The following is a 22,349-nucleotide window of genomic DNA, read 5'->3' as shown; positions in this document are numbered from 1 at the left end:
AGCCCAGAAGATGCAAAGCCCTTTCTCCTTCCTTCTTCAGACACCTGTGCACAAAACCACTCCCTAAACAAATGGCCCTTAGCAAACTGACACATGCCAACCACTCCCAGAGCCACCAGCCCCCAAAGGGAGCACTAGACTCACCAAGACGACAGCAACCTTTCAACACAACCGAGAGCCCACAGCTCCTACACTGAGCCTAAATATACCGCAGAACAATGAAAACACTAACTCGCTCAAGGCTGTTGGGTATCCGAATTGTGGCCAAGCCAGGTATTCAAATCTAGGTCTCTGTACAGAAAAACGAATTGGGACATTTTGCTGTGTTTGCAAATCAGCTGACCTTTCAGGGCATATCAGTCACTCGGTCTTTATCACAGAGAAGTAACCTGTCAATCATTTATGGCCCTGAGGATGAGGGCCTTTGTGGGGCCCCTCCCTCAGGTTCCACCCAGCCAGTGTGTCTGTGTCCTCGGCTAAGCCAGGCGGGCAGGGATGTGTCTTGTCTCTGCACCCCATGCTGCCCGCCAGCTTGTCACTCAGCACAGGCAGCTAAGAGCACGCCCCAAGTCTCACCAGCTGCAGTCCCAGGAGTCTGTAGGACAAGGATAAATACAGACCCCCTTGAAAGTGTGGAGAGGAAACTGGTGCTCAGTGCAGGAGCCAGGCCTGCCCAGAGAGTGAAGGTCACAGGCACGGTCCCAGCAGGAGATCCAGGGCTCTCTCCTGCCGCCGCTTCCTAGCCGGGGCCGGGCAGTCTGCTGCACACAGAGGCAGGAGCAACGCACGGCCAGGACCCGGGTAGCTTGCACCTCATGATCTTCCACATTCAAACGCATACCTGAGGGAGAGGTCTTTCATCTGCTGGTTCATTCCCAAATGGCCACAATGGCCAGGGTTGGGCCAGGCCAAAGCCAGGAACCAGGAGCTTCATCTGGGTCTCCCACATGGGTGAGAGGGACCCATGGACTTGGGCCATCTTCTACTGCTTTCCCAAGCTCACAGGCAGGGAATTGGATCAGAAGTGGAGCAGCTGGTACCTGAACTGGCGCCCACATGGGATGCTGGCACTGCAGGCAATGCCTTTACGTGTTATGCCACAGCACTGGCCCCAGTAGCATATTTCTTGACTCTAGAAGCTAGAAGTTTCTAGAACAGAGTAGATTCAGGCAGAGCTGGGTGCAGAGAGTCAGTAATATCCTCTTTGGATGTCTCCGTGTGCACATCTCAGTGGGTTAAAGATGTCGCACGTCAAATGCTTGGGAGTAGTGTCTGGCACACAGTGATCAGTCATTGTTAGCTGGTGTTATTACAATTATTGCTATCATCTTTGAATTCTCAGTATCTATCAGAGTATCAGACCCGGAGTGAAATATCTGTTGAATGAACCAAGGGACTTAGCCTTTCATTACCTCATTTTCCTAATCCATAAAACGAAACACTGCTCACCTAACAGTGTTGTCACGATGAAATGCAATGGGGTGTGCGAAGCATCTAGCAGGGTGTCTGTATTCACAGCGCTCCTTTCTCATTCTCTCTCTTCCCCCTCCCCTTAGCATTTAAGGTCCTCAAGAATTTTATAGGCCAAGCCTCCTCTGAGTGGTAAAGTGACAAACCCCAACTCAAGTTGGCTTCCACCAATAAACTGTTGGCTCCAGAAATAGAAAAATCCAAGGCACCACTGAATCCAGGAACTCCAATCCAGGAATTCAAGTGACACACGGTGCCTTGGTCTCCTTACAATTTTTTTTTTTTTTTGAGAGTTGTTGGCTTCACCTAGGACAGAGGCTGTCTATGAAATGGCTTCCAGTAGCTCCAACAGTTCTCTTAACCTCTCTGTACCTCAGTGTTCTCATCTGTAAAGGGGGGAGAAACATAGCACCCACTTCTGAGAGTTGCGTTAAGTAACAGTTAGGAACACCGCCCGGCACCCAGAAGCACTCCATATACATTTTTCTCATTGCTGCCACACGTCTTAGCAATTTCAGGGGAAAGGAAGTCTCTCCCTCTCTAAGAACTGCGTCTTAATGGGATCAACTTGCATCACCTGCCTGTTTCTGAGCCCACAGCCCTGGCCAGATAGACTAATGGGAGTGGCTAGGCCTGGAGACTGGTGATCTCCGGAAGAAAACCCAACATGGCCTTCAACAGAAGCAAAGAATGGGTCTTGCGCAGGAGGGAGCAGCAGGTGTCGTGGGTCAGGCTGATGTCTGTGACTGCCCCCTACAGGCTGCGGAGCCTGGTGCAAGTCAGTGTACCCGCCCCCCTCCCCCCCAAGCCTCTATTTCAATGCTTGCAGAGATGGGATAATCTTTCCTCACAGGACTTTGCTTTTGAGCTTTTTATTATAGAAATTTCACGCATATTCAAAAGTAGAGGCAAAAGTAAAATAAAACCCCAAGGGCACATCACCGCACTCAACAGCTACTGTTGACCAAGGCTCATTTTTGATCCGCACCCCCTCTTCTCCCCACTGCCTGCTCCTGGAATATTTTGAAGCAAATCACAGATATTACATCATTTTGTCCATAAACATTTCAAAAGCTATCTCTAAAAGAGGAGGACTCGTTTCTTCTTGAATATAGCACCATACCAATTGTGGTACTTAAAACAATAGGCCAGCGCCACGGCTCACTAGGCTAATCCTCCGCCTTGCGGCTCCAGCACAACGGGTTCTAGTCCCGGTCAGGGCGCCGGATTCTGTCCTGGTTGCCCCTCTTCCAGGCCAGCTCTCTGCTGTGGCCCGGGAGTGCAGTGGAGGATGGCCCAAGTGCTTGGGCCCTGCACCCCATGGGAGACCAGGAGAAGCACCTGGCTCCTGCCATCGGATCAGCGCGGTGCGCCAGCTGTGGCGGCCATTGGAGGGTGAACCAACGGCAAAGGAAGACCTTTCTCTCTGTCTCTCTCTCTCTCACTGTCCACTCTGCCTGTCAAAAAAAAAAAAAAAAAAAAAAAAAAAAACCAGTAACAATGTTCCTTAATATCATTCTCAATTTTGAGATGCCAGTGTTCCTTATTGTCTCATGGGTTGTTTTTTCTTTTTTTTTTAAGTGTTAGCAGATTCTTTTTTTTAAAAAAATTTATTTATTTTACTTGAAAGAGTTACACAGAGGAGAGAGAGAGAGAGAGAGAGAGAGAGAGATCTTCCATCTGCTGGTTCACTCCCCAGACGGCCACAATGGCCTGAGCTGCGCCAATCTGAAGCCAGGAGCCAGGAGCTTCCTCCAGGTCTCCCACGCAGGTGCAGGGGCCCAAGGACTTGGGCCATCCTCCACTGCTTTCCCAGGCCATAGCAGAGAGCTGGATTGGAAGTGGAGCAGCCAGGACTCGAACTGGCACCCCTATGGGATGCTGGCACTGCAGGTGGTGGCCCTACATGCTATGCCACAGTGCTGGCCCTGATTGTTTTTCCAAACTTGATTTACTTGGTTCAGGGCCGCAGCAAGGTCTACACATTACACTTGGTTGATATATATCTTCAGTCTCACTTACTCTCTGGGTTCCAGTAATTATTAACATAATATGGATCCTATTTCACCTGTATCTGCTCCCTAACACCCCACTCTCACTTCTGAAACATCTTGAAACAAATTTCAGACACCAGAACTACAAATTTCACCCCTAACTATTTCAGTGTGTACCTCTAAGACCCTTGCTGCCATTAAAAACAAACAAACAAAAAAACACAGCCATAATACCATTAACATGCCAGAATGATGATGATGATAACAATAATCATTATTAGCATTTTAAAAGATGCATTTATTTATTTATTTTTATTTGACAGAATTACAGACAGTGAGGGAGAGAGACAGAGAGAAAGGTCTTCCCTCCGTTGGTTCACTCCCCAGATGGCTGTGACAGAGCTGCGCCAATCCAAAGTCAGGAGCCAGGTGCTTCTTTCTGGTCTCCCATGCGGGTGCAGGGGCCCGAGCACCTGGGCCATTCTCCACTGCCCTCCCGGGCCACAGCAGAGAGCTGGATCGGAAGAGGAGCAGCTGGGACTAGAACCCAGCACCCATATGGGATACCGGCACCGCAGGCAGAGGATTAACCAAGTGAGCCACGGCGCTGGCCAGGTATTTATTTATTTTAAAAGCAGAATGACAGAGGGGAGAGAGAGAGAGAGAGAGAGAGAGAGAGAGAGAGAGAGACCGCAGTGGCCTCAACAGCCAGGACTGGGCCAAGCCTAAGCCAGGGGCCAGGAATCAGGAACACCATCCTGGCCTCCCACGTGGGTGCCAGGGGTCCAAGCACTTGGGCCACTTTCTGCTGCCTCCCAAGCACATCAGCAGGAAGCTAGATCGAAAGTGGAGCATCTGGGACTTGAATTGGTGCTGATGTGGGATGCTGGTGATCCAGGCAGTGGCTTAACCTGCTGGACCACAACACTGGCCCAATATTACTAATAATGCTTTGGTATGATTAAATATCTGTGCAGTTGGATACAATTAACTATCTGTTGCCGTTTCCCCAATGATATCACTTTTTTGAGTCGATTGTTCAAATCAGGATCTGAAAAAGCCTATACACCTTAATTGGCTGAGTTTGCTACGCATCCTGAAATCTAGTCTCCTCTCCTTTCCTTTTCTTCTCCCTGATGTATTATTATTATTATTATTATCATTATCATTATCATTATCATTTACCCTGTAGTGTTTCCCCAGCTGGGATCTCATGGGTTGTGTTAGCATGGAGCAGGCAGCACCACCCAGCCTGGGGAGGGCTGTGGTGCCCCTGGGGAGGGTGTACCCTTGGTGAGGTGGCTCTCTGTGGCCGAGTCTGATCGCTGAAGGCGCCCTGCAGTCGGCACCCCCAGCTGAAGGGTCCTGCGTGGAAGAGGCCAGTGCACTCGGCTCCATCACCACTGGGGGCTCCTTCCTGCCCCCAGACAAACCTGAAGACAACATTGTCCTGGGAGCTGGGACAACAGGGCAGAGCTCCCTGAAGGCGGGGACTGGGTCAGTCCCCGTGAGTCCCTGACCCGTGACTCATGCAGGCTCACCCGCCTCCATGACAGAGGTGGGGCACGCTCAGGGCTCCTGTCTCAGCCTTTCTTCCTGCAGAAGAGACGGCTGCGGGGAGGCATGGGGGGAGGCTGAGAAAGCTTGTGCTTGGGTGACAAGGGCAGCTGTGACAGGTGCCGCCACCCCGACCCCTCCAGCCCGGAACAACACAGTGCACTGAGGGGCTTCCCCTTCGTGATGAGCGAGAGCCCCACCCAACTGCAGAGAGTTGGGCAAACAAACCGGGGCGGGAGCCGCCCAGCCCCAGACCTGCTGTTGAGTGAGCAGACGCCCTTGTGCTTTAAAGCCCTGGCTGGGGGAAGCAGCAGTTAAGTCGCTCCCTGGGCCGTCCGTGTCTCTACCAGGTGTCTGCCTGTGCCCTGGCTCCAATCCCAGTGCCAGGGTGCCTGCTGGCGCTCGTCCTGGGGAGCAGCGAGTGATAATAGAAGTAGCTGGGTCCCTGCTACCCATGTGGGCCACAGGGACCGAGTCCTAGGCTCCCAGCTTTGGCCTCGACCAGCCCCAGTTGTGGGTAGTTGGGGAGTGAACCAGCAGACGGAAAGTCAATCTCTCTCTCTCTCTCTCTCTCTCTCTCTCTTCCAAATAAAATAATTAATTTTTAAAAACCCCGTTACTTAGTGGGTTGAAGGGTGAGTTCCCAAAAGACCTGCCCTTCCCCCCTGGAACCTGTGACCGTGACCTTTGCAGATACAATTAAGTTAAAGAACTTTTTTTAAGATTCATCTGAAAGGCAGAGTTCGGGAGGGGGGGGGGGGGACAGATCTTTCGTTCTTTGGTTCACTCCCCCAAATGGCGACAACGCCCAGGTGTGGTCCAGACCCAAGCCAAGAGCCAGTAACTCCATCCGGGTCTCCCACATGGGAGCGTCCCAGTGTTCCGAAGACCTAGACCTAGAGCGGTTTCTGGCTTTCTCGCTAGATCTTGACTAATAAACCCGCCCCATGCTTGCGGAAGTCTGACTTCAGGGCCCGCTCTCAGACCATGGGACGCCCAGCCTGGGAGGCCTCTGCCCCGGGCTGGGTTGCTGACTTCGGGTCCCCAGGAGTCGTTGCTGCACTACCCCCTCCCTGGCTGCTGGCGAGGAGAGGAGCGCACAAGGAGACCTACCCACCAGGGTAGCGGCGGGGAGGGTGGGCTGCGTGGCTGGGAGACCTCGGCGGGACGCCAGCCCCTGCTCGCCAGCAAGCAAATGGAAACCCGGGCAAGACCAAGCAACCTTCTGCTCAGCCCGCGCGCGGCCGCCCGCACCTGGACACCTCACCGGTCCCCCCTCCCCGCCACGCACTCGCTCCCAAAACTACAGGCAAGCCCATTCTGGCTGCTACCCCCGTCACCTCTGCTTGGGGGAACCGGGAGGGCGCGGGCGGCTCCGCCCTGAAAAGGCTGCTGGCGCCACCTACTGCTCGGCTGGGGGATGGACTAAGCACGCTCTCTGGAGCTGGGGTTCCCGCCACCGCTCTGGGCTCGCCAAGCTCCATCTGTTTTTTTTTTTGTTTTTTTTTTGTTTTTTTTTTGTTTTTTTTTTTTAAGAGTCGCAGTTTGCCAAAATTGCAGATATTGGGAAATCACTTTGCCTTGCCGTCTCCAAGGAGTGAATCTGCTGAGCCCATCGCCGCTGGAACCTGCAGGGGCTGCCAGGCAATCACCTAACCCCCACAAGGGGCTCCTAGCAGATTGCAAGCTCTGGGCATTTGGTTAATCCAGCAGCAGCAGGCTCAGAATGGCAGGAAACTTGGAGCCCAAACTGCATGCTCAGAATCCTTGGGGGGCTTCCGCAGCCTTTCGTGGGGTGCAAAGAGTCCCCACCGTCCTTGCTGTCTCTAAATAACAATTTCAAAACCAGTTGTTGGTTCACGTCCCCAAAGTAAGGGCTGTATTTTCTGCTTCAGGGTTCATTAAGCTCCGATTTCTTCACCGGGCCTCTGGGCGTACATGGCTGAACCCATCCCCTCTGCCTTGGCTAAGACACCACGTAGTCAGGCTCAGTCCTGAAAAGTAATTTTTAGCTGCAATCGCCCGCAGATGACCGGGGTTGATTGATCACCATCAGCGAATATTATCATTCAGCAGGAAAGAAAGATAACGGAGAAATAGACGTGAGCTCCAAGTGAGGGTGCAAACTTCGGGGAACCCGCAGGTTTTGTTGTTGTGGTAAAATGGATGAGAAACAAAGATAAGAGGTAAGTGCTGAGCATGGACATGCAGTCAAGGAAATAGCAAAACAACTTCTGGGGGCCGGCGCTGTGGCACAGCAGGTTAGAGCCCTGGCCTGAAGCACCGGCATCCCATGTGGGCGTCGGTTCTAGTCCCAGCTGCTGCTCTGCTGAGCCAGCTCTCTGCTGTGGCCTGAGAGGGCGGTAGAGGATGGCCCAAGTGCTTGGGCCCCTGCACCCACGTGGGAGACCTGGGAGAAGCTCCTGGCTCCTGGCTTCAGATCAGCTCAGCTCTGGCCATTGCGGCCATCTGGGGAGTGAACCAGCGGATGGAAGACCTCTCTCTCTGTCTCTACCTCTCTCTGTAACTCTGTCTTTCAACAAATAAAATAAATCTTAAAAAAAAAAAAAAACTTCTGTGCACACTCTGATTTTCTGTCCTTTCCATCAAAGACTTCATTGCTGTTTGGCCGTCTACAATTTGTCAGGACATCTTTCCCTAACAACACAGCCTGCTGGTGATGTTCCTGTGCCCCAAGGCCAGGGTCAGCCACGTTGCTCCAGCTGCCCGCTCCCTCCCGCTGTGGCTGCAGGGCAGTGGCAAAAGCCTCGGGATGTGTCGGGAAGACAGGAATTGGGATCGGGAGCACACGACCAGCCGGTAGGATTGCCTCTTTGTCTTTTAGCTGAGCTGGGCTTTGGCAGTTTCTCTATTCAAACAATTTCATGGCTGTTTTTCTGCTGCGGAACCACGTTTGTGGCAGATGCAGCCATGAGCAAAGGCGCTGAGTGACCAGGCGGCCTCGCTTCCACGGCAGCCCAGGGCAAACATGGGACAGCCCAGGCAACACAGGGCCATCCAGGCAGCCGAAGAGGGACAGGGGCCCTGGTTAAGGAGCCTGTGTCATTGCAAGGCTGAGAGCTCTCTGTATACTTACGTCCAATGAATTGGAATATCAGAAAAATAGACCTCACTCATTCATTTCACAAGCCTTCGTTGCGATTCAGCTTGCCTGAATATGTTAACAGATTAAGATGAAGGATGCTGATTGGGGGAGGGTTCAGCAAGGGGGAGCAGCAACCCCAGGTTCTACACCATGTACCTGGTCTGTTCACGGGAGAACAGGAAGGCAGGTGTGGCCGGAGAGTGGACAGTGAGGGACAGCGACATGGCAGCTGAGGCCACAAGGTGGCAGCTAGGGCTGGGAGGCCACGTCCTCCCCACTGGGGCCCTGTGGCTTTGGCCTAAGCACGTTAGGAAGCTACAATAGGGGGTGTATGCCAGATGGCTTCAAGCCCCACAGGGGCCTCTGCATGAAACACCCGTCTTAGCACAGCGCCCAGCCAGCTGCCCCTCGGGGCTCCCCACCGTGCTTACTCCACCCCACCCCCACACCAGCCTCAGCATTCTCTATGGAAAGATCTCTTCAGCCCCCAGCAAACTCCTACCTATGCCTCAAGACCCAGTGTCCCTGGCACCCTTTCCAAGCTTTCCTTGACTTCTCCAGATTTCGAACGCCCCTCTTGTTGGCTGCAGAGCGGCTTGGCCATAATCCTATTATACAGGGTGCAGGGCGTGTCTTTAAGGGTCTTCCTGCCCTCATCTGGAGAGTCTACACAGAGGGCCCTGGGGCAAGTGTGGGTCAGAATCTCATCAGGTGAATGAGCCCAAGATCAAGGCAAGGAGAGCTTGGGGAGGGTTACCCCATCAGCTCCCTGTCCATGCTGTCCCTGCGTGACGAGCAGAGGGGAGCTTGGCTGGGGCCAGGCCACTGGAGGTGTATCCAGCTGGCACCAGTCACCCCCAAGTGACCTTGGACAGGCTGCTGTGCTTTTACGTCTGTCTCTATAAGACAGGAATGGCGCTAATGCCACCCTCCAGTCCCGAGAGCTGCAGGGAGAACTGAATAAGTCAGCACCTCAAAGCCTTAGAAGGGCGGACGTTTGGCAGAGCGTGGGACACCCCCATCCCATACCGGAATGCCCCGGTTAAGTCCTGGTCTCTCTGCTTCCCATCCAGCTTCCCGCTGATGTACATCCTAGTGAGCAGCAAATGCTGGTTCAACCACTTGTGTCTCTGCCACCCACGCGGGAGACCCAGCTGGAGTTCCAGGCTGCTGGCTTCGGCCTGGGCCAGCCCTGGCCGGTGTGGACATTTGGGGAGTGCACTAGCAGACAAAAGATGATCCGTCTGTCTCTGTTCATCAGCCTTTCAAATAAAATGAAGAAAATAAGCAGAGGGTGCCCGGCATAGCAAGGCTTTGGTAAATCCTAGCACAAGCGCTGGGGTGGCGGGGTGGGGGGGGGTGGCACCTGCTAGGGGAGAAGCTGTGGAGAGTAGCAATGCAGGGGAAGCCCCTTTTCCTGCCTTCGTCTCCGCTGTGCCTGGGGTGGTTCTGAACCCCAAGTGCTTTTCCTGGAAGAGGCGCGCTGCAGGCAACCGTGTTCTCATTAATGTCCCCGTACTGTCATGGAAAAGTGAAATTGCTTTTTAGTCCCAACATTGCCTTCTTCACATCCTTTTGCTTTTCTGCAGAAGGAGCCATTCGGGGAGGGCGAGGTGGGGCTGGCTTGGAGCCAGAACACCTGGATTGAGCTCTCAGGCCGCCATCTGTCGTGGAGGCGGCCCTGACAGAGAGGCATCGCCCCTGAGTCGTTTCCTGCCTGCAAGAAGAGGCGGGTGGCAAGACACCCTCTCTGTGGGCTGCGGGGGGTGGGGGTGGGGGGCTGGGCAGAGGCAGTGTCTCTGGGGTCAGGCTGCGGAGTCAGGCTGTTCAAATCCTGGCTCTGCCGTCTGTTACTGTGGACCTGGTTAAGTCGTCCAATCGCTCTGTTAGTCCCCTCAACCTAAAATGGGATACTAACAGTCCCCATCCTGTCTCCAACTGAGGTAGGATCTCCTCCTTCCTCCTACTTTTTCTAGAATGTGGTCAAGGGCATGGACCTTGGAACCGTTGGCTGGGTTTGTACCCCCACCAGGGCCTCAGTTTCCCTACCTGTAAAATGGGGGTGGTATAGCAGTAGTACTAGTTCTCCTCCCAGGCTTGTGAGGATAAAAACTGATCTTTCACGTCAAGTACTCAGTATTCAGCACCAGGTCCAGCCCTGCTCAGAGCTCTGCTCCTGCTGTTATTATTATTCCTAGCAATACTGGCAGCGATACTGAGTGAGCCTGCATCTGAAGCTTCCCTTGGGAGAGCTCAGGTAGTCTTGCAACAGCCTTTCCAGATAGAACTGTCCTAATATCCACTTACAGGTAAGGGACGGAAGCCTATGAGCATCGCATCCAAGATGATGCAGCAAAATACACAGCCAAGGTGGGACATTACCAGAGGCGCCCAGGAGAGGGCGCCTCCCAATGGCAGAAAATGCCCCTTCTGTGGCTGCCTTCGTCCAGGCACTGCCAGAGCTTCTGGTTGAATAAAGCAGCCCCCAAGCCTCCATAGTTGCAGGGACAGCAAACCCTGCTCTCTCCCAGCAGACGAGGGGGAAGGCAAGGGTGCACCCCATCCCCAGCAAGGTCAGAGATGTTTGGCCTGTGGTCTGTGTTAAGGGGACCCACATGTCTTTGTACTCTCAACAGGCAGAGCCTCGAGGAGTGGACCCAAAAGTATGTGCTCCCCGCACTCTGGGAAGAGAAGCCAGCACCCAGGAGGTTTCCTCCTGACAGCTTTGGGGATGCCCCATCTCTTTCTGCCCAGAAGAAGAGATGACAGATGCCTGGGTGGAACGGTAACATTTGTGCTGGCAGCTCCCAATAGTGCCATAAACATGGACAGGGCAGGCCTGGAAGAGGGTACAGTGATGCCAGTCAGGGTGAGTTGTGGCTGTCAGAACCTATTCAGCATTTGTCTCTCTGACAGCTCCACTGCAGGGCCCTTCTGGTTGGTTCTTAGCCTCAAGGTCATCCCTGGGTTGCTGCGTTGAAGAAGGCCAACCTTGCTCCAAGAATCCTCTCCACTTCCTTTGCACCAGAGCAGGATGCTGTTTGGTTACAAACAGTAGCAGTGATCCTGTGAAACAATGGCTTAAATATGACAGCTACTTATCTCTCCCCAAGTAACAGCCCAGCAGTCAGTGTTCCAGGGAGCCCTCAGGGAGCCCCAGGCCCATCTAGTTCATGAACGCACCTCCCCAAGTCCACCTGTATCCTTTTGGTGCAGGGTCACAGCCAGAGCACCCAACCTCAGACCAGCATTCCTAGTGGGTGGGTGCAAGACAGCAGACAGGAAAAGGTGCTCATCAACTATCTTGTAAGGAAAGTCTTATAAGTTCTGCTTATCTCTCAATGGGCAAAATTAAGCTGCAATGCAGGCCAAGAGGTGTAGTCTTTTGTGGGGGAGAGGGAGAAAGGCCTCAACTAAAACTCTCTCCATTGTTATGGAGAAAGAGGAGAAACGGATAGAATCCCAACCACAGCTTCCCACCACCAAACTTCCCAACAGTAGAGACACTGACATTTTCTGTAATGTGGTAGACATCGTGGACATTCCCATAGGTGGTCCACATCCTGAGCTTTACCGAGTTATTCCGTATAGCTCTGAGCCTTAGTTTCCTGCTTGATGAACTAAACATCTGCTTTATAAGGTCAAGATGAAGATTAAATGAGATGAGGGATATAAAGTCCAATGCATAGCTCTTCAGAAAATACAACAGGGGATGCCTTCATTTAGGCCTCTCAAAATTCCCAGAAGATGACAAAATACGATTTTCTTTCTTTCTTTTTATCTACTTAGGGGCAAGACCTGGAAGAAGCTCTTGGCTCCTGGATTCAGATCTGCTCAGCTCCAGCTGTTGCAGCCATTTGGAGAGTGAACGAGTGGATGGAGGACCGCTCTCTCTCTCCCTCTCTCTGGCACACTGCCTTTCAAATAAGCAGGAGGCCCACTGATAAGCACCATAATTGCAGTAGTTCTACTTCTTAGCACTATCAACATCTGGCTTTGGGATTTGCCATTCTGCATGAATGCAGGAGCCAAATCCTCTTCAAACCATAGCACAGAGTATAGTCAACTACTCTTCCAATGACCTCCCCACCCCCACTCTGCCTCCCACACTTTCCCCAGAGTGACAGAGGGGAGAGACAGAGATCTTTCATCCTCTGCTTCATTCCCCAAATGACTGCAATGGCCAAGGCTTGGCCAAGCCAAAGCCAGATGCCTAGAATTCCATCTGGGTTTCCCACATGGATGCTAGGGCCAAAGCCCCTGCGCCATCTTCTGCTGCTTTCCCAGGTGCACTAGCAGGGAGCTAAACTGGAAGTGGAGCAGCCGGATTCAAACTGGCCCTCCAACATGGGATACCGGCATCACAAGCTGTGGCTTAACCCACTGCACCAGCACACTGGCCCCAAACAGGATTTTCAAAATGCTAAAAACATGACTTTAGGCTGGTGCTGTAGTATAACAGGTAAAGCCGCCTCCTGCGGCTCTCTTGCCCCATGTGGGTGCCAGTTCAAGTCCTGACTGCTCCACATCCAATCCAGCTCCCTGCTAATGTGCCTGGGAAAGCAGTGGAAGCTGGTCCAAGTACTTGGGCCCTACACCCATGTAGGAGACCAGAAGAAGCTCCTGGCTCCTGGCTTCAGCCTGGCCCAGCCCCAACCATTGCAGCCATTTGGGGAGTGAACCAGCAGATGGAAGACCGACCTCTCTCTGTCTCTCCTCCTCTCTCTCTGAGTAACTCTACCTTTCAAATAAATAAAATAAGTCTTTAAAGAAAAAAGACTCTTATTTATAAAGTGTAGAGGGAATGCATGCCGAAGTCTTATTATTTAACTCATTAAGTCCTGAGGGAATCAGTAAGATGGCAAAGCTGATTTAAATAATGCGAAACATACATATACATGGCAAGAGAAAAAAGTAAAGGAAAAAAGAATACCAGCACAAGACTGCAGGTAGGGACAACACTGGTTCATGTTCCACATGGCAATAAAGCAGGTTATCTTTTCTACTAGGAAGAAATCATTTCCGTATCTGTTGGATGAAAATCTGCCTGTACGGCTGGCTCCGCGGCTCAATAGGCTAATCCTCCGCCTTGTGGCACCGGCACACCGGGTTCTAGTCCCAGTCAGGGCGCCGGATTCTGTCCCGGTTGCCCCTCTTCCAGGCCAGCTCTCTGCTGTGGCCCGGGAGTGCAGTGGAGGATGGCCCAAGTGCTTGGGCCCTGCACCCCATGGGAGACCAGGAGAAGCACCTGGCTCCTGCCATTGGATCAGCGCGGCGCGCCGGCCGTGGCAGCCACTGGAGGGTGAACCAACGGCAAAGAAAGACCTTTCTCTCTGTCTCTCTCACTGTCCACTCTGCCTGTCCAAAAAAAAAAAAAAAAATCTGCCTGTTACTATGTGACACCCAGTGTCTCTGTGCAAGGTGGCAAGGTCAAACACAGGTAGTTCTAGAGAACTGAATAACATGGGGTTGGCGCTGTGACATAGCTGGTTAAAGCTCCAGGGCACCGGTTCAAGTCCCAGCTGCTCCTCTTCCGATCCAGCTCTCTGCTATGGCCTGTGAAGGCAGTGGAGGATGGTCCAAGTCCTTGGGCCCCTGCACCTGCATGGGAGACCTGGAAAAAGCTCCTGGCTCCTGGATCCTGGCTTTAGATCAGCTCAGCTCTGGCCGTTCGGTCATTTGGGGAGTGATCAAGCAGAATGGATGACCTCTCTCTCTCTCTCTCTCTCTCTCTGGCTCTGGCTCTACCTCTCTCTGTAACTCTGTCTTTCAAATTAAAAAAAAAAAAAAAAGAACTGAATCCTTGGTGCACCTGGATGCCTCAGCCTGACATAGAAAGCACAAGAGGTAAACATACATCAAAACAGTTCATCAATATTAAAAGCCCACATATATGCACATATATTATTTTTAATTAAAAATAAAATTTTAAATGACATGCATTCATTTTCTTGGGTTACTATCAAATTCTGGAAATTTTTTTTAATATTTATTTATTTGGAAGGCAGTGTGATTGGGTGGGGGAGATCTTTCACCTGCTGGTTTGCTCCCCAAATGGCTACAATGGCTGGGGCTAGGCCAGGCTGAAGCCAGGAACTCCATCTGGGTCTCCCCTGTGGGTGCAGGGTCCAAGCACTTCGGCTACCCTACACTGCTGGAGCTGGATCAGAAGCCGAGCAGCCGGGACTCAAACCAGTGCTCCTATGCAATGCCAGTGTCGCAGGCAGTGACAACCTGCTGAACCACAACACGGGCCCCAAAACTCTTTCTGAACAGAAGTCATTCTCAATCACTGACTACACATTGCTGATTCCTCCATGATGACCTGCAGGAGGGGTGAGGAAAAGCCCCCGGCCTCCAGGTTCTCACTGTCTGGGGAAAGCAAGAGTGGCTCCACAAGGAAGTAGTTGACTTTACTCTGTGCTATGGTTTGAAGAGGATTTGGCTCCTCCACTCATGCAGAATGGCAAATCCCAAAGCCAGATGTTGAGATACTGCAATTACAGTGCTTCTCAGGGGGGCCTCCTGCAGGCTCCTGGGGCCACTGAAGGCCATCAGCAGGTAGTTATGACTGAGGCCTGAGTTGGCCCAGCTGTGTGCGCTCACTCTCTCTATATATATCTCTCTCTCTCTCTGCTTCCTGGCTCACCATGGGATCTCCCTCCACACTTGCTCTGTCCTGGCTATCTGTCCTGACCAGTCACCAAACCAGTGAGGCTGCCCCATCTTGAACTTGAACCTCTGAAACTGACAGCCAAATAACCATCTCTTTCCTCCATAAGTAGCTTATCACAGGTATTTCATTGCAGTGGTGAAAAGCTAGCTGATACACTGAGTAAACCCAGAGCTGGCCACCCAGCCCTGGGAAGACCAGGGAACACGAACGACAAAGAGTCAGGTGGAAAAAATAAAAAGAGAGAGAGAGGCTTTCCAGGCCCAGGAGGGCCCTGAGAAATGGCACAGACAGGGATGGTGGCGGGCAGAGGTGGCAGCTGCAGGCAGATCAGCGTGGCCCCCAGCATCATGTGCTCTTGTTTTCAGAGGTGACAGGTTAATGAGCTTGCTTAAGGTCCCATGGGGAGTGAGTGGTAAAACTGGGACTGCACAAGTCCCTTCTCTCTCCCCACACCCCTGCCTCTTACAGCTTTATAACTCTGCCCTCCAGGGAGAGAAGGTCTGTGCACAGTCATAGCACGTTAGTATTAATTTTAAACAAGTGCTTTGCCCTTCCGGAGGCAGTTCGAATTTTAGCCCTCATCTTTCTGAAATGGAACGAGATGAAAGGTGTTGAGCTGGGTTCAAGGAACCCTGGCATCATGGTCTGGTCCCTGAAATCCCTGCACCCCACAGAGCCAAGCAACCAACAACCACAAAGAGGTGGCTGCACCTGCTTTGTCACTAGGGCGGTGGCTCCTCCTACGAGCCAGCTAGGCTGTAGGAGGCAATGCTGACCTCCTGGCCACACAGGATCCTCTGAAATGTTCAGATTCATAGACCTGCACGCGGTTTAATTGCCTGAGACCAGGTTATTTGAAGACCGGATCTTTGTGGAGCTGGAGAGCGCTGGTGATCCTGGAGGGGGCGAGAGAGAACCACGCTACACTCACAGGCTGTCATCCTTGGGCACGTTAAACTCATTTGTTAGGGAAATCTCTGGTGCCTAGGGCCCGAAGAAAATCTGTCTCATTTCACCTAGCATCCAAGTCATTTGTAATCAGATGCGTCCTCTCTGCCTCTCTTCCCTTGATGCCAGCCTTGTTCAAATCAGGCAGCCCCTGACAGTCCAGAGATTGATGTATGGCCTTCTCCCTCCACCTGCGCCCACAGCCCCGCCCCGCGGCCCCTCTGGGCTACAAGTCTTCTCTTCCCCTCCGAGTCCTCCAATCCAACCACAGCCATCCCTGACTTCGAAGGCAAGTCTTTCTTCTGCAGTGGCCCATTTTCCCCTCCCTCCACCCACACATAGTCACGGAGTACTCTGTTCTGTGCAAGGCACTGGAAATACAGCAGCAAGCCAAGCGGCCTCTTTCCTGCTCTCCAAGAGCTAACCCTCTGGAGGAAAAGCTCTTCCTCCTCCACACCAGTCATGCCATGAAGGAGGAGCTGCCACTTCGCATTAAGTTGTTCAAGTATTCAGTCAACAAATATTACTGAGAGCCTGACGCTGCTGTGGGCACTGGGCATGCAACAGGGGCTAGAAGAGACAGAACCCTTGTGCTCCAGGGTAGAGGTGGGTGCAATTTGAGGTAGTCAGGCATTCAGGTAAGGACTTGGACTTAGTCCTTTTGCACTTGCCCTAACAGAATATCACAGACTGAGTCATTTATGCTGGATTGCTAGATCGTGAGCAGAACTGTCTTAAGCTGCACCACTATCTTAGGAGGCTGGTTGTTAGACTGAACCCTCCCCAGCCGCACCGCTATCTTAAGAATTCAGCCATTGGCACAAGCCTTCCCAACTATCTTAAGAGTCAGCCACTGGCCCAAGCTATAGAAGCCCCTAGCCTGTACAAGAACATGCTCCCTACTGTGTACTCAATGTCCTTGCCAGCAGTGGGTGCCTTTCAGGTTTGTCGCTGAATAGGCCTGTCTGACTGTGAGTCCGTGGTCTGTCTCTTTGTCTCATCTTTAAATGGGGATATTCAAAGAACCTCCTCACAGGCCAAGGTGAGGGTTCAGTGATGACTGGCGCTAGCATTCAGGAACTGCTCTGTGTCCCCAGCAATAAACACACTGCACACCCTCAGACTGTGGGTGCTCACTGACTTAGGGATGGGGGGGGGTGTGATGGCTTGGGTAGTGTCTCCGAAACAGACATGAAGTGCTAACCCTGGTGACCTTATTTGGAAACAGGATCTTCACAGATGTAATCAAGCTAAGATGAGGTCGTAGCCCATTAGGGTGGGCACTAATAAAATGGCTGCTGTCCTTATAAGGAGAGGAAAAGCCACAGCTGCAGAGACACACAGGAAGTTCGTGTGACGTCAGCGACAGATCAGCGTGATTTGTCCTTGAGCCAAGGAACACTAGGATGGTTGCCACAGCAGAAGCTGAGAGGAAGGCACAGCACAGGTTCTCTCCTAGGGCCTCCAGAAGGAACAGGGCCCTGGGGACACCTTGATTTTTGACTTTGGTCTCCAAAACCTCAAGAGAATACATTTGCCCACGAGTTGGTGGAGCTGTGTCCCGGCAGCCCTAGGAGACAAATCAGGTGACATGTTTTAGTCCTCAAAAGAATCAAGTATGCAGATGGACAGACATCTGGGTCCTGGCCCGAGCTCTTTAGGATCCTTAGATCCTTAGTTAGTCCCAAGCAAGAGCCCCCTCAACCTGTACCTTTAACCCAATGACTTCAAGGGGGCACCTGGGTTCAGCCTAAGGCAGAGGGGTTGCCATAGATTTGCTGGCTGAGAGAAAGTGGAACTTCACAACACCAGCACTGAGGAAGCCATCTGGTTCAACGCAGATGACAGCAGAAATATGGGCGTTCGTCGTCACTTAAACGAAGCCCAGACTGTAAAGCAGTCTGGCCGGGGTCTGGTCCAACATGACTGACTCGAGACAGGAGACGGATTCCACGGCACCCAGCAGTCTCCAAGCTCTCTGTAAAAAAATAAAACAAAATAAAGTAAATCCACATGGGTTGAAGCAAGCTGCACAGGCAGGTGCACTACTGTTCCCTGTGTTCCCTGTGGGTGGATGGACACAGCGTCTTGGGGATGCTTCGACGTCAGCCGGTCCCCTATGGTAGTTGAAAGCAAGGATGGTGGAGGTTCAGACCTGTGTCTGAATCTTGGCTCCCTGATTCTGGAAAAGACCAGCTCTCTTCCTGCTTGCCGCATCAGAGAATCTGCAGGAGAGGTCGTGGATTCAAGATGAAAGTGGGCAGTGCAGGCTTAAAGATGCAGAGAAAGCACTGAGGGATCTGCACTGGGAGATCCATGGGAGACGGGTGCCAGCGGTCACAGGGCATCAGCAGCCTGCGTCGCCACAGCAGAGCCGCAGCCGGAAGCACCAGGGTGAAAAGAGGTCAGCCCGAGCTCCGGGATCCGGGGCCCAGGAGATCGATCACCAGGCTGGCACTCAGCCAAGACCAGCTCAGGAAGTGGGGGGTGAGGCATTAAGCCTCAGGATCCCATTCACGCTGCTTCACTCCAAGGCCCTTGCAACCAGGAACGGAGCCCAGGAGTCTGAGAGACCTGCAGAGGGGGCGCTGGGGTAACCCAGTTCCCATTTCACGCTGTGCGAGCCGCTTTCGGCTGGAAGAACTGCTCCCCGAGGCTCGCTCTGGGCAGGATTTCTTTCATCACGACAAGGGGCAAGGTCTCCCCCAGGTTCCCCTGGAAACCAGAGGCTCCTAACAGGGGCTCCTGCGGGCATGTGAGTGACAGTTCTCTTACATCAGGCAGCCCCTCGGTACTATAATGAAATATGCATACTTAAACACATTTATAAAGCAGAGAGGCTTTTTCTGACTCTGGGTTCCAGAGCTGCGGTCTCTCCTGGCTGTCAGAGCCTAAGGCAGTGCAGAGGTGAGAGACAGAGAGATTGCTGGGCTAAGCTCTGTCCCTCTTATAAACCATCAGGGGCCACCACCCTAACGACTTATCTAAAGCTAACCACTTTCTGAAGCCTTACCTCTCAAAGTCATAGTAGACTAAGTTTCCAACCTCATCAACCTGTGACATTGGGGTTTCAACTCCTACATGAGTCTGAGGGCACTAAATACATTCAAACCATAGCGGCCCCCAAAGGGCAGGGTGCCCTGGGCTCCTGGGCTTGTGCCAGCCGCCACCATCTGCTCCTCGGACTCAGAGAGCTGGAGACTGGAGGGGAGTGGCTAGCAACAGGCTGCAAAGTCCCACACCCTTCACCAGCATGGCCCTGGCAGCAGGAAGGCCACTCGTTGCTAGAAGGTTCACCCGGCCTCTGCAGAGAGCCAGAGACAGCTGCTCCACCACACCCTGGGAGGTGGAACCAGAACTTGATCCAGGAGGAGCCTGGAGAGGGGGTGGGGTTCGGGTGCATTTTCCAAGCTCGGGCCTTCTTGGCTAGGGCTTTGAAGTCAGCAAGTTCATCTTGGGGCCCAGGGGCATCGCCCTGCAGGACTGATGGGGTCAGAGCCAAACCCCAGGTCTTGGGGGTGTGGCAAGAAGGGCTGGAGCTCCTATTCTGTCCTTGCCATAGATTCCCCAGCTAAGCCCGTTTAAGCCATTTCCGCTCTCCGGGCCTGGTTCCTCCTTCCTGAGCCTGCAGGGCTGGCGGCTTCCCCCAGGGACCCTCCAGCTCTAGGTTCTGATGATTTGCATCGCGGTGTCCTGAGCTGTGCAGAGCACGTGGAGGAAGAAGCTAGAGAGAGCTGCCTGGTGATTTCCCCCGGAGAGTCTGGGGCCGCGGGGACCGCTCCAGCCACGGTAGACGGCACAGGCCCTGCACGCCAGCTGTCGGCATGGGATTAGTGGAACCAGAGCCGGAGGTGAGAGGAGCTCATCAGGTTTACCTGGATAAGCCGGTGCCTTTCACAGCTGAGCGTCCTGGCGCGGGAGGGTGACAAGCCCGCACGAAGGCCCAGTGCAGCCGGAAATGAGGCCATGGCTGCGTATTCAATGCCGCGGAGAAATGTTCCGTGATAAGCTGAAAAAGGCAGGTTATAAAAAGTAGCATAGCCAGGATGATCCTCTTAGTATGGGCAAGAAATATTCCCCTGTAAAACCGGGCGCACACACAGAGGTCCTACGTGACAATTCAAGGAGTGATGACCGGAAGGCGGCCATTCCCTGTGGCTTCTATTGTCTGCTTGTGCTTTTCTGTATTTTCTAGGCTTTTTGGAATCGGGGAAAAACACGTGGGGCACTAACCTGTCAAATGCCTCAGCCCCCCAAATCCGCATTTTCCCAGGGGAAGGCCCTGCCACAGCCCTGCCCAGGCACCATTTCTGAGGCATCTGTGTCTTCCTTCACACACATCCATGGCGGCTTCAGAACTGCGGCTTTGGAGAGATGCGAGGAGATGATCCGGCTGCAGAGGAGATGAAGCTACGTTTAAAACAAACTGGAGACCACCACAGCGATTGCCTACGTGAGAGAAGGCGCCAGGCGTTAGAACTTCACAGCTGTCTCCCAGTAGGGTCGGCCATGACACCCTCAGGCACCCTCCTACCCCAACTCCCGCCCCTCCACACAGCTGATTGGACCACGGATGATCAGCTGACCTGAGCTCAGCCAATCCGTGGTTGGCCTATGCTCCATGCCAAAAAAAAAAAAAAAAAAAAAAAAAAAAGATGGCTGGGTTATCAAATTCACCCCCTGCGGATGTGAACTGGGAAGTGAGAAAGAGAGGGGCAGTTAGCAAGGAAATAGCAAATGAAAGAACGGAAGAAAAGAGTGCCAGCACAGGAGTCACAGACGACGCACGTTAGGAGGAAGGAGAAATCAGTATTAAAATGAACAAGGGAAAAAGCAGAGCTAGAGGTTTAGCAGGTTACGGAGGTTGGAGGGAAAGCTAGGCCAAGTGGTCACAAGAGGAGCCCAGAGCAAAAGTGAAAGAGGGGTCCTTGCACTTTTAGGTCCGAGTTCCTTCAGGCGCAACGCAGACTCGTGGGCCACCTGGGGAATGGTTCCAGGATACAACAGTGAGAAGAGGGAGAGTGATGTGGGAAACGGAAGGCAGCCCGCGAGGAACGCGTCACTAGCCAGCCGTCAACGTGGGCACCTGGCGCGTCATCTGGGGCTGGGTCACTGGGGCGTTGATCCCGCCACACCCGGGAGCCTTTGCATGCTGGCTCTCCCGGAGCGTGAGCCGCTTGCGCTCCAAGCCGTGCTTATGGAAACGGCTGCTTTGCACAGCTCCGGAGAAATTGCATGGGCACAGAGCAGCAGACAGCGCAGGCGCCACTAGCAGAAGCACACGGGAGGGTGTCAGGGTGTAGGCAAGGTCCTGGCAGTGTCGGCCTCCCCCAGGGAGGGCAGCCAGAGAGAGAAAGGACCTTCAGCCTATGGGAGATGGTCTCCCTGGGTCTTTAACTGCAGTGCAAGACACCCCAGGACCTAAGCTAACAGGAGTGGGCCGGACAGATGCACTAACAGGCTTCAGGCAAGGAGTCACTCTTCTCCAGGACTCTGGCTTCTGAAACTCCCACAGGGAAAGAACCACCTTATATTACCTAGAGCTTAGAAGCCGTAGAAGCTCATTATCCAATTGAAAATGGATCTGAGCAAAAAAAAAAAAAAAAAAAAAATAGGGAGGGAGGAGGAAGTTGGTAACTGTAAAAAAATAAATAAATAAATAAAAGCTTGTTACCTCGGACTGATTCTTTTTTTTTAACTTTTATTTAATGAATATAAATTTCCAAAGTACGACTTATGGATTACAATGGCTTCCCCCCCATACCGTCCCTCCCACCCACAACCCTCCCCTTTCCCACTCCCTCTCCCCTTCCATTCACATCAAGATTCATTTTCGATTATCTTAATATACAGAAGATCAGCTTAGTATACATTAAGTAAGGATTTCAACAGTTTGCTCCCACACAGAAACATAAAGTGAAAAATAATAGATGATTTTTTTAAAATGATGATGAAATCAGATCAGACCTATTGTCATGTTTAATCCCAGTGAGAGTCAAGTTGGGAATTGATAATTTCTTTCTTTTTTTTTTTTTTTACAGAAGATCAGTGTAGTATACATTAAGTAAAGATTTCAACAGTTTGCACCCCCATAGAAACACAAAGCGAAATATACTGTTTGAGTACTCGTTATAGCATTAAGCCTCAATGCACAGCACATTAAGGACAGAGATCCTACATGAGGAGTAAGTGCACAGTGACTCCTGTTGTTGACTTTACAAATTGACACTCCTGTTTATGGCATCAGTAATCTCCCTATGCACCGGTCATGAGTTTCCAAGGCTATGGAAGCCCCTTGAGTTCTCCGACTCTTATCTTGTTTAGACAAGGTCATAGTCAAAGTGGAGGTTCTCTCCTCCCTTCAGAGAAAGGTACCTCCTTCTTTGAAGACCTGTTCTTTCCACTGGGATCTCACTCACAGAGATCTTTTTGCCAGAGTGCCTTGGCTTTCCATGCCTGAAATACTCTCATGGGCTTTTCAGCCAGATCGGAATGCCTTTAGGGCTGATTCTGAGGCCAGAGTGCTATTTAGGACATCTGCCATTCTATGTCTGCTGAGTATCTCACTTCCCATGTTGGATCACTCTCCCCTTTATTT

General features: G+C 52.3%; 1 long non-coding RNA gene across 1 annotated transcript; it reads right to left on the bottom strand.

Moving 5' to 3' along the window:
- Window positions 1–6,433: 6,433 nt before the first annotated feature.
- On the bottom strand, window positions 6,434–20,273 carry LOC138848782 (uncharacterized). Its single transcript, XR_011386849.1, has 2 exons — window positions 19,985–20,273; window positions 6,434–17,729 (listed from the first exon to the last, which is right to left on the bottom strand). It is a non-coding gene; the product is annotated as an uncharacterized lncRNA (long non-coding RNA).
- Window positions 20,274–22,349: the final 2,076 nt, after the last annotated feature.

The sequence above is a fragment of the Oryctolagus cuniculus genome, chromosome 2 (assembly GCF_964237555.1).
Source record: "Oryctolagus cuniculus chromosome 2, mOryCun1.1, whole genome shotgun sequence".
NCBI classification, from domain to species: Eukaryota; Metazoa; Chordata; class Mammalia; order Lagomorpha; family Leporidae; genus Oryctolagus; species Oryctolagus cuniculus.
This window is presented reverse-complemented; position numbering and strand designations above follow the sequence as displayed.